This window comes from Chenopodium album, chromosome 5 (assembly GCF_948465745.1).
Source record: "Chenopodium album chromosome 5, dcCheAlbu1.1, whole genome shotgun sequence".
In the NCBI taxonomy this organism is placed as follows: domain Eukaryota; kingdom Viridiplantae; phylum Streptophyta; class Magnoliopsida; order Caryophyllales; family Amaranthaceae; genus Chenopodium; species Chenopodium album.
This window is the reverse complement of record NC_137838.1, coordinates 27,952,959-27,961,460: the sequence shown is the minus strand read 5'-3', so window position 1 is coordinate 27,961,460 and position 8,502 is coordinate 27,952,959. Positions and strand designations below refer to the sequence as shown.

The 8,502-nt window shown below is 44.6% G+C and overlaps 1 pseudogene; it reads right to left on the bottom strand.

Annotated features, from left to right (window-relative positions):
* Nucleotides 1-7,347: 7,347 nt before the first annotated feature.
* On the bottom strand, nt 7,348-7,446 carry LOC145633545 (small nucleolar RNA R71; annotated as a pseudogene).
* Nucleotides 7,447-8,502: the final 1,056 nt, after the last annotated feature.

Genomic DNA, 8,502 nt, shown 5'->3' with positions numbered 1-8,502 from the left:
CAGCCGGCTAAAAAGAAAGAAGAGAGCAAAAAGAGAAAAGAAATCTAGGCGGTTAGTGATTTTGACCAGCCGTCTCAGAAGAAGAAGAAAGAGTTTAAACCGTACGTCCCCAAGTACGAGTTTAACAAGGAATGCAATTCCATCCTCATGGAAATTAAGGACCGGCTGTCCCTAGAGAAGCCGAATCCAATGAAAAGTTCCATTCAATCAAGGAACAAAAATAAATTTTGCCAATACCATGAGGAAGTTGGCCATGACACCAACGACTGTTTCAGCCTTCAAAGGGCGTTGGACCGTCTGGCTGACAAAGGAATGCAGAAGTCCTATATTTCTAAGTCCCTAGCCGGGGCAAAGGAGAAGAATAAGGGTCAGTCCTCTAAGACTACCCCCCAGCCTGCTAGTAGCTCGAATACCGACAAGGAGCCGGTCTACACAATAGCAGGCGGGTTTTCCTGTGGTGGCTCTACCATCCGGGGCACCAAGAGCCATCTTCGAAAGATGGACAAGGATGATGATGAGCAGGCGTCTGCAAGCACCTCTTTCCCAGATGTCTTGATCACTGAGAAGGACAGGGGCAGCGTCCGCCGTCCGCATGATGACCCGGTCGTCATTGAATGTAAGGTTGCTAACCAACTGGTTGGAAGAATCCTTATTGACACCGGCAGCTCATCAGACATCATCAGCCTCCGGTGCTTGCAAAAGCTGAAATACAATGTCAGCAGCATGCATCCGGTCACCCACCCCTTGGTTGGTTTTGGGGGTGGGATGGTCTACCCAGCCGGAAGAATTGACTTACCCGTCCGGCTGGGAGAGAAGGGCCAAGGACGACACATTGTCGTCAGATTCTTGGTCGTTGAGGAGTTGACCGCCTACAACATTATCCTTGGCAGGCCAACCCTCAACGTAGCCAAGGCAGTAATCATCCCATCTCTCATTCTCATCAAGTATGAGAGGGATGATGACACTGTTGGTTCCCTGAATGGGGATCAGAAGACGGCTCGAGAGTGCTATCTTTCAGCCGTTAGAGATACTGTAACCCCAGGCGGCCAGGAACCAATAGACCTTGACAATGTCAAGGATGCTGACCCAGCGCCTGCCCCACCAGCCGCCGGAAAGAAAAGAAAGGCACCGGCTGGTGAACATATTGACATACCTCTGGACGACAACCGTCCGGAGCGTACTGTGAAGGTTGGGACAGTTGCCTTTGCTAAGTTAGGTGCAGACTTGCACCTACTGCTAAAAGAATTCAAAGACATTTTTGCCTTTGAAGTGGAAGAGATGCCAGGCGTCAGCCCGGATCTTGCTGTCCACAAACTCGCCGTGGACCCTAAAAGGAAGCCCATCCGGCAAAAGAAAAGAAATCACGGCGAGGAAAGAAGTCAGGCGGCAGCTGCCGAAGTAAAAAAGCTGTTGGATGCTCGGTTCATTCGGCCATGTAATTTCCCCGACTGGGTGGCGAATGTTGTGCTTGTAAAGAAGCCGAATGGTACCTAGCGGACGTGTGTTGATTACACATATCTCAACAAGGCATGTCCCAAGGACAGTTATCCGCTTCCTAAGATCAACAGTCTGGTCGATTCAACAGTCGGGCATGCCTTGATGAGTTTTATGGATGCCTACTCCGGCTTCCATCAGATACCCATGTGGAAAAAAGATCAAGAAAAGACGGCATTCGTCACTGATCAGGGGCTATTCTGTTACACGGTGATGCCGTTTGGCCTGAAAAATGCGCCGGCTACGTTCCAACGGATGATTAATACTGTCTTTGTTAATCAGATTGGGAGGAATGTAGAGGCATACATTGACGACATGATAGTCAAATTTAAACAGCAGGCGAATCACCTTGCTGATCTCCGAGAAACCTTCACCACACTCAGGCGGCATAAGGTCATGTTGAATCCTAAGAAATGCGTCTTTGGTGTTGAGTCTGGGAAGTTTCTCGGATTCCTAATTGATCAAAGGGGGATAGAGGCTAACCCTAAGAAGATACAGGCGGTGATTGACATGAAGTCACCCCGCACTGCCAAGGAAGCATAGAGACTAACCGGTTGCCTGGCTGCTCTAGGGAGATTCCTCAGCCGGTCAGGTGACAAATGTCTTTACTTCTTCCAAGCAATCAGGAAGAAGACCAGATTTGAATGGGGGGATGAGGCTGAGGCGGCCTTTCAACGGCTGAAAGAACACCTCCACTCTTTGCCAAGACTTGTTAGTCCACTGCCTAGGGAGGTGTTATACATGTACTTAGCCGTCTCAGATCATGCCCTCAGTGCCGTTCTCCTTGCTGAGAGAGACGGTGTTCAGCTTCCTATCTATTTCATTAGCCATGTCTTAAAAAATGCTGAGCTCCGGTACCCCATAATATAAAAATTTGGCCTTGCCCTGTATATGGCTTTCAAGAAATTGAAACCTTACTTCCTGGCTCATCCGGTGGTAATCTACACCGACCAGCCCCTCAAGTGGCCAATGTCTACTTTGGAGTCATTCGGCAGAATGTTGAAATGGGCTATTGAAATGCAAAGTCTTGAAATAACTTTTGAACTTAGAAAGGCAGTTAAAGGTCAGGCGTTTGCCGACTTCATTGTTGAAATGACACGACCGGTGCAACGGGATAATGTTGACCAGGTTTGGAAAGTGTATGTGGACGGAAGCTCAACAAAGAACGGCTGCGGTGCAGGAATTATATATGAGTCCCCTGAGGGGGAAAAATTTGAATATGCACTGCGGTTTAAGTTTCAAGCCTCAAATAACGAGGCGGAATATGAAGCCCTGCTAGCCGAAATCCGCATGTGTAAGGCAGCAGGGGCAACTAAAATTGACGCCTATTCTGATTCACAATTGGTCGTTAGCCACTATGAGGGAGCATATGAGGCAACTCATCCGGCTATGATCAAATATCTTCAGGCAGTCAAAGAAGAGACTGGGGCACTTGTGGAATTCCGTTTGAATCAAGTGCCTAGGTCAGATAACAACCAGGCGGATGCATTGTCTAAATTGGCTTCTTCTGCCTGCTGTGATACTCCTCGCTCGGTCTTTTGGGAAGTTCTTGAAAATAGAAGAATACATGAAGAGCCCATTGGAAACTTAGACAAAAGCGCTACCTGGATGGATGGCATCCGGGCATATTTAGCAGACGGCACGCTTCCTGATTCATCATAGGAGGCAGCCGTCCTGAAAAAGCGAGCAGCAAACTTCGAGTTGAGAAATGGAGAACTGTTCAAGGAAGGTTACCTCAAACCCTTATTGAAGTGTGTTACCCCGGAAAAGAGGAAAGAAATTCTTGAAGAATTGCATGCCGAATATTGTCCTCTCATATAGGCGGCAGGTCTTTAGCCGTCAGAACCAGGCGGCAATACTTTTGGCCTACTCTTGAAGCAGACGCCAAAGAGTTAGTCAAAAGATGTGACAAGTGCCAAAGGTTTGGCCCACTGATTCGCCTCCCGGCTACTGATCTGACAACAATCCACAGCCTAGTCCAATTTGCCAAATGGGGCATGGATATCTTGGGTCCATATACGCGTGCACCAGGCGGAAAGCGCTACATTTTGGTGGTTGTGGATTATTTCACCAAATGGGTAGAATCTGAGCCGGTTAAGAACATCAAGACAAAGGATGTCATCTCCTTAATCTGGAAGAACATCATCACCCGGTTTGGGGTACCTATGTCTATGGTGTTTGATAATGGCCCTCAGTTTGAGACCCCCCAGCTCAAGACTTGGTTGGGAGATCAGGGTATCTCACATTGTTTTGCGTCAGTCGGCCGACCCCAAGCAAACGGCCAAGTTGAAGCCTTCAACAAACTCATCTCAGACGGCATAAAAGAGAAAATTGAAAGAGCCGGTGGTTTATGGGCAGAGGAATTAATTCATGTCCTGTGGGCCATCCGGACTACTGCTAAATGGGCAACCGGAGAAACCCCATTTCTTATGGTATACGGTGCTAAAGCCGTCTTGCCCATTGAGCATTATGAGCCGACTCTAAGAGTTATGCTCTATGATAAAGAGGCAAATTGGGAGGCCATACGGCTGGCATTGGACTCCCTCCCGGAACGCAGGGGCAACGCTGCCCTGCGCCATGAGATATACCATCTGAGAATGACCAGAGCTTATAACAACAGAGTGCACAAGCGTCCCCTGAAAATGGACGACTTCGTGTTGCGAAAAATGGAGGCAACCGGTAGGGCCAATGAGGCTGGGAAGCTAACCCCTAATTGGGAAGGCCCCTACCGGATTTATGAAGAAGTCAGGAACGACACCTACCGTTTGGAAACTCCGGACGGTCGCCGCCTGCCTAGAACTTGGAATGTAGACAATAAAAAAAAGTACTACTCCTGAGAAAGTATAATTTTTGTAAACAGTAAGTCAATTAATGAAAATTAAGGCTTTGTTTGCAGAATTATTTTTGCCATTTTTATCATTCGTCCGTCGGGGTAATACCCAGACGGACCCAGTGTTTAACCTACTAAGTTTGATACTTAGTTTGGTTGAACATTATTTTTGCCATGTTTACCATTTTTATTGTTTGTCCGCCTGGGTGAAACCCAGACGGACTCTTTATTTAAATTACGTTTGATAGTGTAATTTAATAATTGCTGGACCACCTGGGTAATACTCAGACGGACCATTCGTTCAACAAGCTAAGTTCGATATTTAGTGTAAATTCAATGTTGTAATTATGCTCGGCCAAATGATCCGATTAAAAACTAAGCACAAAAACGCTTAGTAGCTATATACAACCGGTCTCAAACAAGACCAAGGGCCAATATGGCCGGATGATTGCTTATTTTATAAAACCGCCAGTCCCAACATGGACAAGGGCGTCCGGCGACACCCCTCCGGGTGCAATCGTCGCAGAGAACAGACTATTTGTCGGTTCTACGTATCCATGCAGACTGCGAAAATTGAACGACCAAATTGGTCAACTCATAGTTGTCTGACCAGAATAATCTATGAAGAACAATTCAGTAACCAAGTACCGGATGCCCTAAGGCATCAATCGGTGATGAGTGTCATTTATGGCACTCACAGGGTAGTCTTTTAGGGTTATTTCTTTCCCCTTTTCATACTTTCTTCTCTTATTTTTGGTCCTTTTTCCTTTAGTTTCTATTTTCCCTCTTTTCCTTATGATTCTCGTGTTTTTATCGTGTTTTCCTTTATTTGTCTTTTTTTTCCCTTTTATTTCCTTTCTTTGTGTACTTGTGTAGGTATTGTGAGAATCACTTTGACAAAGGATTCAATTTGGGACATTAATGATCAAGCAAGGAAGAAGCATTTGGCTAGAGAGGGCTTAGAGAGGGCTTGGAGAGGCCTCGGAGAGGTTTCCAAGGCAATCCAGCAGGCCGCGGGCGCGGGTCATCTTGCCGCGGGCGCGGGCCCATGTTACTCAAAATTGCCAAAACTTGGCAGGAACTTGCCGCGGTTGCCCCGCGGGCTCTCCGCGGGCGCGGGTAAAATGGAGAGGCCGCTCCATTCAGAGAGACCGCGGCCCCCTGATCAGGCTTTGGGAGCAGGGGATTAGCCGCGGGCGCGGGTTTCACTGCTGCGGGCGAGGATCTCTGTTGCCGCGGGCGCGGGGTCTGCCCAGATAGCCCGCGGAGGGTTCTGTACCCATTTTTCCGCGGGCGCGGGTCTATCGAGAGAGGGCGCGGGAGCTGCCAATTTCTTCTTTGCTTATAAATAGAATTGTATTTCCTTTTTGAAGGGGACTTTTGGATAATTTTCATTAGCTTAGTTTTAGAGAGAGAATCTAGAGAAAAGTTAGAGAGAAGTTCTTGGTTTTGGATTTGTAACTCAACATTTGATCAATGAAGTTTGGATTTCTTCATTTTCAATCATCAATATTAGTGAGAATCTCTTCCTTATTTCATCTTTTACTTACTTGCTATTTGATTTTTGCTTGTTACTTGTTCTTCTTTGGATTTGAATTTGATATTGTTGATTATTTTTTATTTCTCTTAGATTTTGATATAGAAATGAAGATTAAAGCACTTTCTAGTTATTTGTTCTTGAATTTCACCATGATTAGTGAGTAGATTAGTTGCTAGGGAAAGGGGGAAGCATGTTTGATTAATGAAATTGCTAGTTGATGCTCTTTGATTGATTGGTTTCTTGCAATTAAATTGGTTGACATAGTTTTGCATGTGATTGATTAGACTAGCAGTGATCAACCTATAAGATTAATCTAGATTGCATTGCAACTCTTAATGACATGAACAATCGAATTGAAAGTTGCTCTAATTGATTGGGTTTGCTTGTGATTCTTCTTGATTTGCCTTTCATAGTGACACCTAGATTGGCTTATAGGAGAAAACATTTGAACTCTCTTGATTGCTACTATTGTTTGTCCATTGCAATACTTTAATTAATTGATTGAGCTCTAAACTAGCATTATCATTGAACTTGCATGTGGAACCCATATCCCTAGTGTTTAGACCTTTGTTTTACTTGGTTAGACTTGCTTTATTTTACCATAGTGCCAACCATAATATCAACTCCATCTTCGAGGTAGCTTGACTTAGACTCTAGTTTTCAACATTGCATTCCCTAGGGATCGACCCTTAACTTGCCCTATATTCATATAAGGTTGGTTAGGTGTTTACAAATTTTGTTTGACTTGGGGAAAGGGTAGATAACGACATACATTTTTCCCCCTCGTCAAAATGGCGCCGTTGCCGGGGAGTGCTATTGGTGCTTAGCTTTTGCTGTTGAGTCTACTTCATTTTAATTGAAAAATATATATATATATATATATATACAAAAAGATTTTGTTTCTTTAGGCTACACTTGTAGCCGTGCTACTAATATTTTCTTTGAAGTTTTGCATGCATAGAGCTCGTGATCGATCCATTGTGTCTTTTGACTCGGAAATTGAGAGAACTCTCTCAAGAAGAAGAATAGCTAATCGATTCTCCTTGGGGTATAGTTCTTCAAGTGAAGAAGAGATTGAAGAAGAGCAAGGCATGGAAGAAAATCCGAGAGTGGCCTTGAAGGAGCTAGGAATACCCGGTGCTTATAGGTTTGAGAGCGGCATAGCTCCGCCTACAACACCGGAAAATGATTTCGAGATTCGGCCGGCCATGATCACCTTAATTGAGAGGAGGCAATATAGTGGGGCTAAGAATGAGAGCCCATTGAACCATCTTAAGGAATTTGAAAAATATTGCAACACCATCAAAGTCAACGGAGTTTCTCAAGAGTTCATACGCCTCAAGTTGTTCCCCTTCTCTCTCATAGGAAGATCCTTAGAGTGGTTAGATAAAGAGGTGAAGCCGAATTCCTTGAGAACATGGGATGATGTTACAAAGGCCTTCTTGTCCCGTTTTTACCCTCAAAAGAAGACGGCGGAGGCAAGAGCCTTGATTCAAGGGTTCAAGCAAAGGCCAAATGAAAGCCTTTACGAAGCATGGGAGAGATACAAAGAGTATCAAAGGGAGTGCCCTCACCACGGAATCCCAACATACCAAGTGGTCCAAATTTTCTATGGCGGTTTAAGTCCCCAAGGAAAGTCATGCCTTGATGGGGGGGCCGGGGGTACTATCATGAACAAGACCGAAGAAGAAGTGGTGGACATCATTGAGGACGTGGTGACGTACTATAGAGATTGGCAAGATGGGGAGAGAGACTCTTCAAGCAAGCAATCTTCATTGTACTCGGTAGACCATCTAAATGCGATCAACAACCTTTCCTCCCAAATGACAAACTTGGGAAAGGAGATGACCGCAATCAAAGCCAAGTTGGAGAGAACTTCTACTTCATCCCAAGCTACGAATCTTCCCTCCCAATTTAAAGGGAGAGGTACTCCTTCTAACTCTCAACCCCCTCCCTCTTCACATAATATGCCTATGGGTTGTTTGTTTTGTGATGCATGTGGATCGTATGATCATGACTCTAGTAATTGTCCTAATGAATGTGTTGATGAGTTTGATAACAATGAGAGTGAGCATGTGAATTATGTGTCAAATAATAATGCTCAAAGGTTTGATAATCAAAGAGGTCAATGGAATAGGAATTACCAAAACCAAAGCAATTTTGACAACTATAATCAAGGTGGTGGTTATAGAAACCAAGGGAACCAAGGTTTTCGTGGTAGCTATAATAATCAAGGTTATAGTGGCCAAAATCAAAGCCAAAATTATGGTAATCAAAACCAAGGTTATGGAAATGACAACCAAGGTAGTGGTAACCATAATCAAGGTGGTGGTAACCATAATCAAGGTTATGGACAAAATCAAAATAGGGGTACTTGGAACAATCAAGGGAAGGGCAATTTTCAAAATAATGCTCAAAGAGGTCCCCCACCCGGATTTGTTCCAAGGAGTCAAGGAGAAAATTCCTATTCCCAACCTTCTTCACCTAGGACCAATTTGGAAGAAATAATTGAGAATCAAACCAAGTTGTTGAACACATACATGGCCGTTAGTGATAAGAAGTTCAATGAAATGATGACCCACAATAAAATGCTTGAAAATCAAATTTCTCAACTTGCTAATGCTTTGAAAGATCATGC